Source organism: Henckelia pumila, chromosome 3, assembly GCF_033568475.1.
Source record: "Henckelia pumila isolate YLH828 chromosome 3, ASM3356847v2, whole genome shotgun sequence".
Classification (NCBI taxonomy): Eukaryota; Viridiplantae; Streptophyta; class Magnoliopsida; order Lamiales; family Gesneriaceae; genus Henckelia; species Henckelia pumila.
In genome coordinates, this window is record NC_133122.1 from 17,249,807 (window position 1) to 17,257,306 (window position 7,500).

Genomic DNA, 7,500 nt, shown 5'->3' on the forward strand with positions numbered 1-7,500 from the left:
GTTGGGGTCACCGTGCGCACGGGCGGGCTGCCCCTTGGGTCACGTAGCGCAAACGAGCGAGCCAAACTATGATTCTCACGGCCCAATGTTGTTTTCTCTCGAGTTTTTATACATAAATAATGCATCTAAGGCGTCGGATTCGTGCCCCCATGAGTGCCCAAGTTGGGGTCACCGTGCGCACGGGCTGGGTGCCCCTTGGGGCACGTAGCGCAAATGAGCGAGCCAAACTATGATTCTCACGGCACAATGTTGTTTTCTCTCGAGTTTTCATACATAAATAATGCATCTAAGGCGTCGGATTCGTGCCCCCATGAGTGCCCAAGTTGGGGTCACCGTGCGCACGGGCTGGCTGCCCCTTGGGGCACGTAGCGCAAACGAGCGAGCCAAACTATGATTCTCACGGCACAATGTTTTTTTCTCTCGAGTTTTCATGCATAAATAATGCATCTAAGGCGTCGGATTCGTGCCCCCATGAGTGCCCAAGTTGGGGTCACCGTGCGCACGGGCGGGCTGCCCCTTGCGGCACGTAGCGCAAAAGAGCGAGCCAAACTTTGATTATCACGACACAATGTTGTTTTCTCTCTAGTTTTCATACATAAATAATGCATCTAAGGCGTCGGATTCGTGCCACCATGATTGCCCAAGTTGGGGGCACCGTGCGCACGGGAGGGCTGTCCCGTGCGGTACGTAGCGCAAACGAGCGAGCCAAACTATGATTCTCACTGCACAATGTTGTTTTCTCTCGAGTTTTCATGCATAAATAATGCATCTAAGGCATCGGATTCGTGCCCCCATGAGTGCCCAAGTTGGGGTCACCGTGCGCACGGGCGGGCTGCCCCTTGCGGCACGTAGCGCAAATGAGCGAGCCAAAATTTGATTCTCATGGCACAATGTTGTTTTCACTCGAGTTTTGATGCATAAATAATGCATCTAAGGCGTCGGATTCGTGCCACCATGAGTGCCCAAGTTGGGGGCACCGTGCGCACGGGCGGGCGACCCCGTGCGGCACGTAGCGCAAATGAGCGAGTAAATTGATGATTCTCACGGCACAAATATTTATTTCCCTCGAGTTTCATGCATAAATAAGGCATGTTTGTGGTCGGATTCGCATTTGGCCCAAAAAAAAAATATTTAAAAAAAGAAAAATTTTATTATGATTCCTCAGCCCAAAAACCCACTTTTCCTGAAACTTGGGTTTTTTCTCCTAAGTATATTATAGGGGAAGGAGGGTGTTTGGCCATGGGCTTGGTTGAGGTGTCGGGGCTGTAGTGACCCTTACCCGGATCACCTACTAAACAGAACTTATGCATGCAATTAACTTAATTAAACAGATATCAGAATAAAACTGCGGAATCCAATAACATTATACAATCCCAAGTAAAGGAATCTGTAATGATCCAATAATATACAACCAAATCGAATAGCTGTATAAACCCAAACAACAGTAATAAAACCTCGACGAAGCTCCAGCTGGCCAACCACTGACTAGCCCCTCCTGGATCCACCCTCCTCGTCCAATCGCAAACCTGCCCCATGGAATAGGGTGTCCAGAAAATACTGAGTACGAGACGTGAGCATAAAACGCTCAGTGCGAGAGTATGAGTATACATGCATGCAAAGTGAACTCCCTATAGACTCGAGGTCAAGGATCAGATAACAGAGATAGACCGGGCCCTGGTATGTAGCACGCTGTGCCGTCGCTTCAGGAGGTGGCTCCCATACCGAGATAACTGTGGATACGCCGGACCCAAATCGATGGAAGTCCATCCACTAACAGGATAGGGTACAACCCTACTAACAGACATCTCGAAGGAGATACGGCAAGATGCAAATGAATGTAGCATAATATCATGGCATATAAATCATGCAGTCATATAATACATGCATACTCAGTCAGGATATCTCGAACAGTACTTTCGTACCTCAAATACCAGGTAGGCACTACCAGCTCTAAGTCCAAGCCTAAAGTCCGCCTACACAGCGAAATGATACTACTATCATTACAGTGCTCTAAAAGCCTTAACTAAGCTATTGCATACTCCTAAATATTTATAGGAAGCAAAAGCTATACCTTCGTCCGTCGTTAGCCCTTTGATGTCGATGCCTCCAGAACTTGGGCACAACTCCGCTACGACTATCGAACGCCTCTCCGACCTCCGGACCAAGCCTAAGAAGACTAGAACAACTCGAATATGACTAGAAATAGAGAGGAAATCCGGAATTGGCAAGGAGAAATGAAATCTCGGCCTTCTATTTATAGACAACGATCGGAGCCTCCGATCCTCGATCGGAACGTCCGAACCTCGATCGGAACATCCGATCCTGCCATCGGAGCTTCCGAAGATCCTGATCTGCCACGTGTCAAAATATCATTTGTTGACTCCGGATAGGGGTGATCGGAGCCTCCGGTCCTGATCGGAGCTTCCGATCCAGCCACACGTCATGGATGACGTAATATCATCGGTGCCTCCGATCCTCATCGGAGCTTCCGATCCCGATCGGAGCTTCTGATCGTCCCTTCGGAGCTTCCGATCCGTCCAATCCCCAATTTATTTAATTAGCATTAATCCTTTAATTACTCAATTAGGGTTCGGGCTACTACATTCTCCCCCACTTAAGATATTTCGTCCTCGAAATCAGATCTTAAGTACCGAACGCAAATACAGAAATCAGAAACATTCTTTATTCAAACAAACGTTTACAGAGTTTGCAACTGAATACAACTTAAAGAATGAAATCAAAACAACTCAGGATGGTCTTTACGCATCCTGTCCTCAAGCTCCCAAGTAGCTTCCTCAGTGCCTCGGCGCTGCCACTGAACTAAAACCAAAGGAATGAATTTGTTCCGTAAAACCTTATCCTTAAAATCAAGGATACGAAGAGGTTTCTCAACATAAGTCAAATCCTTGTCTACCTGAACCTCAGACCGCTGCAGAATATGAGATTCATCCGCCACATACCGTCGCAACAGAGATACGTGGAACACGTCGTGAATGCTGGATAGATGCGGTGGCAATGCTAGTCGATAAGCCAAATCGCCAATGCTCTCCAAGACCTCAAACGGACCGATAAATCTGGGAGACAACTTGCCCTTAAGGCCAAATCTGAGAATCTTGCGGAAAGGTGACACTCTCAGAAACACTTTCTCCCCGACCTCGAACTGCAAAGGCCTACGCTTAATATTAGCATAGCTGGCCTGACGATCCTGTGCAGTCTTAATCCGTTTCTTGATCTGATCAACAATGTCTATCGCCTGCTGGATAAACTCCGGTCCCTCAGCCTGTCTCTCCCCCACTTCTTCCCAGAAGAGTGGAGCACGACAACGCCTCAAAAGGTGCCATCCCAATACTAGTATGATAGCTGTTGTTGTAAGCGAACTCGATCAACGGCAAATGATCCTGCCAGGTTGAACCAAAATCCATGACGCACGCTCTAAGCATATCCTCAAACGTACGGATGGTGCGCTCTGACTGACCATCAGTCTCCGAATGATAGGCTGTACTCAAACTGAGAGTAGTACCCATCGCACGCTGAACACTCCCCCAGAATCTAGAAGTAAACCTGGGGTCCCGATCGCTGACAATGCTCACAGGCACTCCATGAAGTCGGACGATCTCCTGAATGTACATCCGTGCCATGCGATCCACAGAGTACTCTCGGCTATAGGCAATGAAATGCGCTGACTTGGTGAGTCGGTCCACCACCACCCAGATAGCATCACAGTTCCTCGGGGATACCGGCAAATGGGTCACAAAGTCCATAGTGATAAACTCCCATTTCCATTCAGGAATAGGCAGACTGTGAAGCAATCCTCCAGGTCGTCGGTGCTCTGCCTTGACCTATTGACACACCAAACATCTCGAAACAAACTGATAAACACTGCGTTTCATTCCCTTCCACCAGAAACGAGTACGTAGATCCTTGTACATCTTGTTGCTCCCAGGATGAATACTCAACTTAGTGCGATGTTCTTGAGACAAAATCTCCTCTCGCAACTCTTCATCCTGTGGAATCACAAGCCTACCAGACAAACACAGAAAGCCATCTGACTGATAATGAAATCCAGACGAGCTACCCTCGTTAGCTAGACGAGCTAAACGCTGGGTCTTCGAATCAGACATCTGAGCATCTCGGATCCGCGATTACAAGGCTGGCTCAGATAATATCGCAAACATCTGGATACTCTGCATACCTTTCTTATGCTTGAAGGTATAACCTGAAGTACAACAGTCACTGATCGCACTAGACATCGAACAAGTCTGAAGTGCGGATAGTCGCACCTTGCGACTCAAAGCATCAGCGGTGAGATTAGCAGCTCCCGGATGGTACTTAATCTCGCAATCATAGTCCTTAAGCAAGTCCATCCAACGTCTCTGTCTCATGTTCAATTCTGCCTGAGTGAACAAATACTTGAGACTCTTATGGTCGGTGAAGATCTCAAATTTCTCGCCATACAGATAATGACGCCAGATCTTCAAAGCGAACACAATGGCTGCTAACTCCAAATCATGGACTGGGTAGTTGTCCTCGTGAAGCTTCAGTTGTCTAGAAGCGTATGCGATCACATGCCCATTCTGAGTCAGGACACAACCTAACCCCTGAAGAGAAGCATCCGTGTAAACTACATACCCTCCAGATCCTGACGGTAATGCTAACACCGGCGCAGAAGTCAACCGCCGTCGAAGCTCACGGAAATTCTCCTCACACTCGGAGGACCACTCAAAATCCACACCCTTGCGGGTAAGCTGCGTCAACGGTCGAGCTAACTGAGAGAAGTTCAGAATGAAGCGACGATAATACCCTGCTAGACCCAGAAAACTACGGATCTCAGCAACTGTCGTCGGACGCGACCAATTAAGTACCGCTTCAATCTTGCTTGGATCAACAGAAATCCCCTCCCTGGATATGATATGGCCAAGAAAAACCACTCTATCCATCCAGAACTCACACTTGCTCAGCTTGGCGTACAATTGCTCATCTCGAAGAGTCTGCAGTACCAACCGCAAGTGAGAAACATGCTCTTTCGTATTACGCGAATACACCAAGATGTCGTCAATGAAGACCACGACAAACTTGTCCAAGTACTCCCTGAAGACACGGTTCATCAGATCCATGAATATAGCCGGCGCATTGGTCAAACCAAATGGCATCACTAGGAACTCGTAATGCCCATAGCGAGTACGAAATGCAGTCTTGGCTACGTCCTGATCACGGACTCTCAACTGATGATACCCAGATCTCAAGTCAATCTTGGAGTAAACTGACGTGCCCTGCAGCTGATCAAACAAGTCATCAATACGAGGCAACGGATACTTGTTCTTCACAGTGACTCGATTCAGCTTCCGATAGTCAATGCACAGCCGCATCGACCCATCCTTCTTCTTCACGAAGAGAACAGGAGCTCCCCAAGGAGATACACTAGGACGAATGTACCCCTTGTCCAAAAGATCCTGTAGCTGATTCTTCAACTCACGCATCTCTGACGAAGCCAGACGATACGGTGCTCTAGAAATAGGCGAAGTACCTGGCATCAACTCTATGCCAAACTCGACTTCCCTAGCAGGAGGAAAACCCGGAATCTCATCAGGAAACACATCTGGAAATTCATCCACAACAGGAATGCTCTCTATCCCAATACTCTCAGCGGACAAATCAACTGCATAGATAAGGTAGCCTTCCCCGCCAGACTCTAGAGCTCGACAGGCTCTCAAAGCTGATACCAAAGGCATCGGGGGTCGCGCTCCCTCACCATAGAAAAACCAACTCTCACTCCCTTCCGGATGAAAGCGTACTAATCTCTGATAGCAGTCCACTGAAGCTCGATAGGTAGTCAGCACATCTATTCCCAGAATGCAATCAAAGTCGTCCATCGCCAGGACCATGAGATTCGCCAACAGAACGTTCCCTTCGAACTCTAAAGGGCAACCCATCACTAGACGCTTAGCCAAAGCAGATTGGCCCGTCGGAGTAGAAACAGACATCACTAGGTCTAGTGCAATGCATGGTAACTTATGCCTTCTAACAAAACGTGCAGAAATGAAGGAATGAGATGCACCAGTGTCAATAAGTACAAGAGCAGGTATACCATAAAGCAGAAATGTACCTGCGATGACTTTCTCATTCTCCTCCACTGCCTGATCATGTCTCAGGGCAAACACCTAGCCAGAAGCTCGTGGCCTCAAATGAGAACTCCCAGCAGACTGTCCCTGCGACCTCTGCTGTACGGTAGCCTGAGAACCCGATCCTGAACCAGAACCAGAACCGCCTCCCCCAGACTGTGGACAATCCCTCCGGATATGACCAGTCTCTCCACAACGGAAACAAGCTCCAGAAGCTCTGCGGCACTTGTCGGATGGATGGTTCTTCCCACAGTGATCACACTTGTCCTTCTTACCGAAACGGACAATACCTCCAGAACCAGAGGAAGAAGTAGATCCAGACTTCTTGAAAGTTTGGGCACGAGGACCCAAAGAACTAGCAGGTCTCGACTGAGAGAAAGACCTGTTCCGTCGAATGCTGTCCTCCGCCTGGTGACAACGGCTCACCAAACCCTCGTAGGACATGTCGTCGCCAACCGCCACACGGTCATGGATCTCAGGGTTAAGGCCCTGAAGGAACAGATTATACTTCATCTCTGAGCTATCAGCAATCTCGGGGCAATAGGATAGCAGATCAAAGAACCTCTGCTGATACTCATCGATAGACATGGCTCCCTGTCGCAGACTCAGTAGCTCGCCTGCCTTCGACTGTCGGAGTGCAGGAGGAAAATACCGCTTTTGGAAAGCTGTGCGAAACTCGGCCCAGGTGGCCACTCCTCTCGCCGCAACAAAAGGTGCAGAAGTAAACCTCCACCACCTGCGCGCGCGCCCATCCAGAAGATAGCCAAGGGTCTCCACCTTCTGCTCATCGGTGCATTGGAAAGTCTGAAAAGTCGTCTCCATGCGGTCTAACCAGTTCTCCGCATCCTCCGGAGACTCACCTCCAACTAAGGGCTTAGGACCCATAGCTAAGAATCAACGCACAGTGAAACGCTCGTCGTCATGATGACGATGACGCCGTTCTCGACGAGGCTCCCGGTCGGCATCTCCCCAACGCCCACCAATACTTCCATGAGAACTCTGGTCGTCACGATTTGACATCTACAAAAATACCTCAAGATGAGACTAAATCCCAAAAAATCTTTTGCATGCTCTGATACCATAAATGTAGTGACCCTTACCCGGATCACCTACTAAACAGAACTTATGCATGCAATTAACTTAATTAAACAGATATCAGAATAAAACTGCGGAATCCAATAACATTATACAATCCCAAGTAAAGGAATCTGTAATTATCCAATAATATACAACCAAATCGAATAGCTGTATAAACCCAAACAACAGTAATAAAACCTCGACGAAGCTCCAGCTGGCCAACCACTGACTAGCCCCTCCTGGATCCACCCTCCTCGTCCAATCGCAAACCTGCCCCATGGAATAGGGTGTCCAGAAAATACAG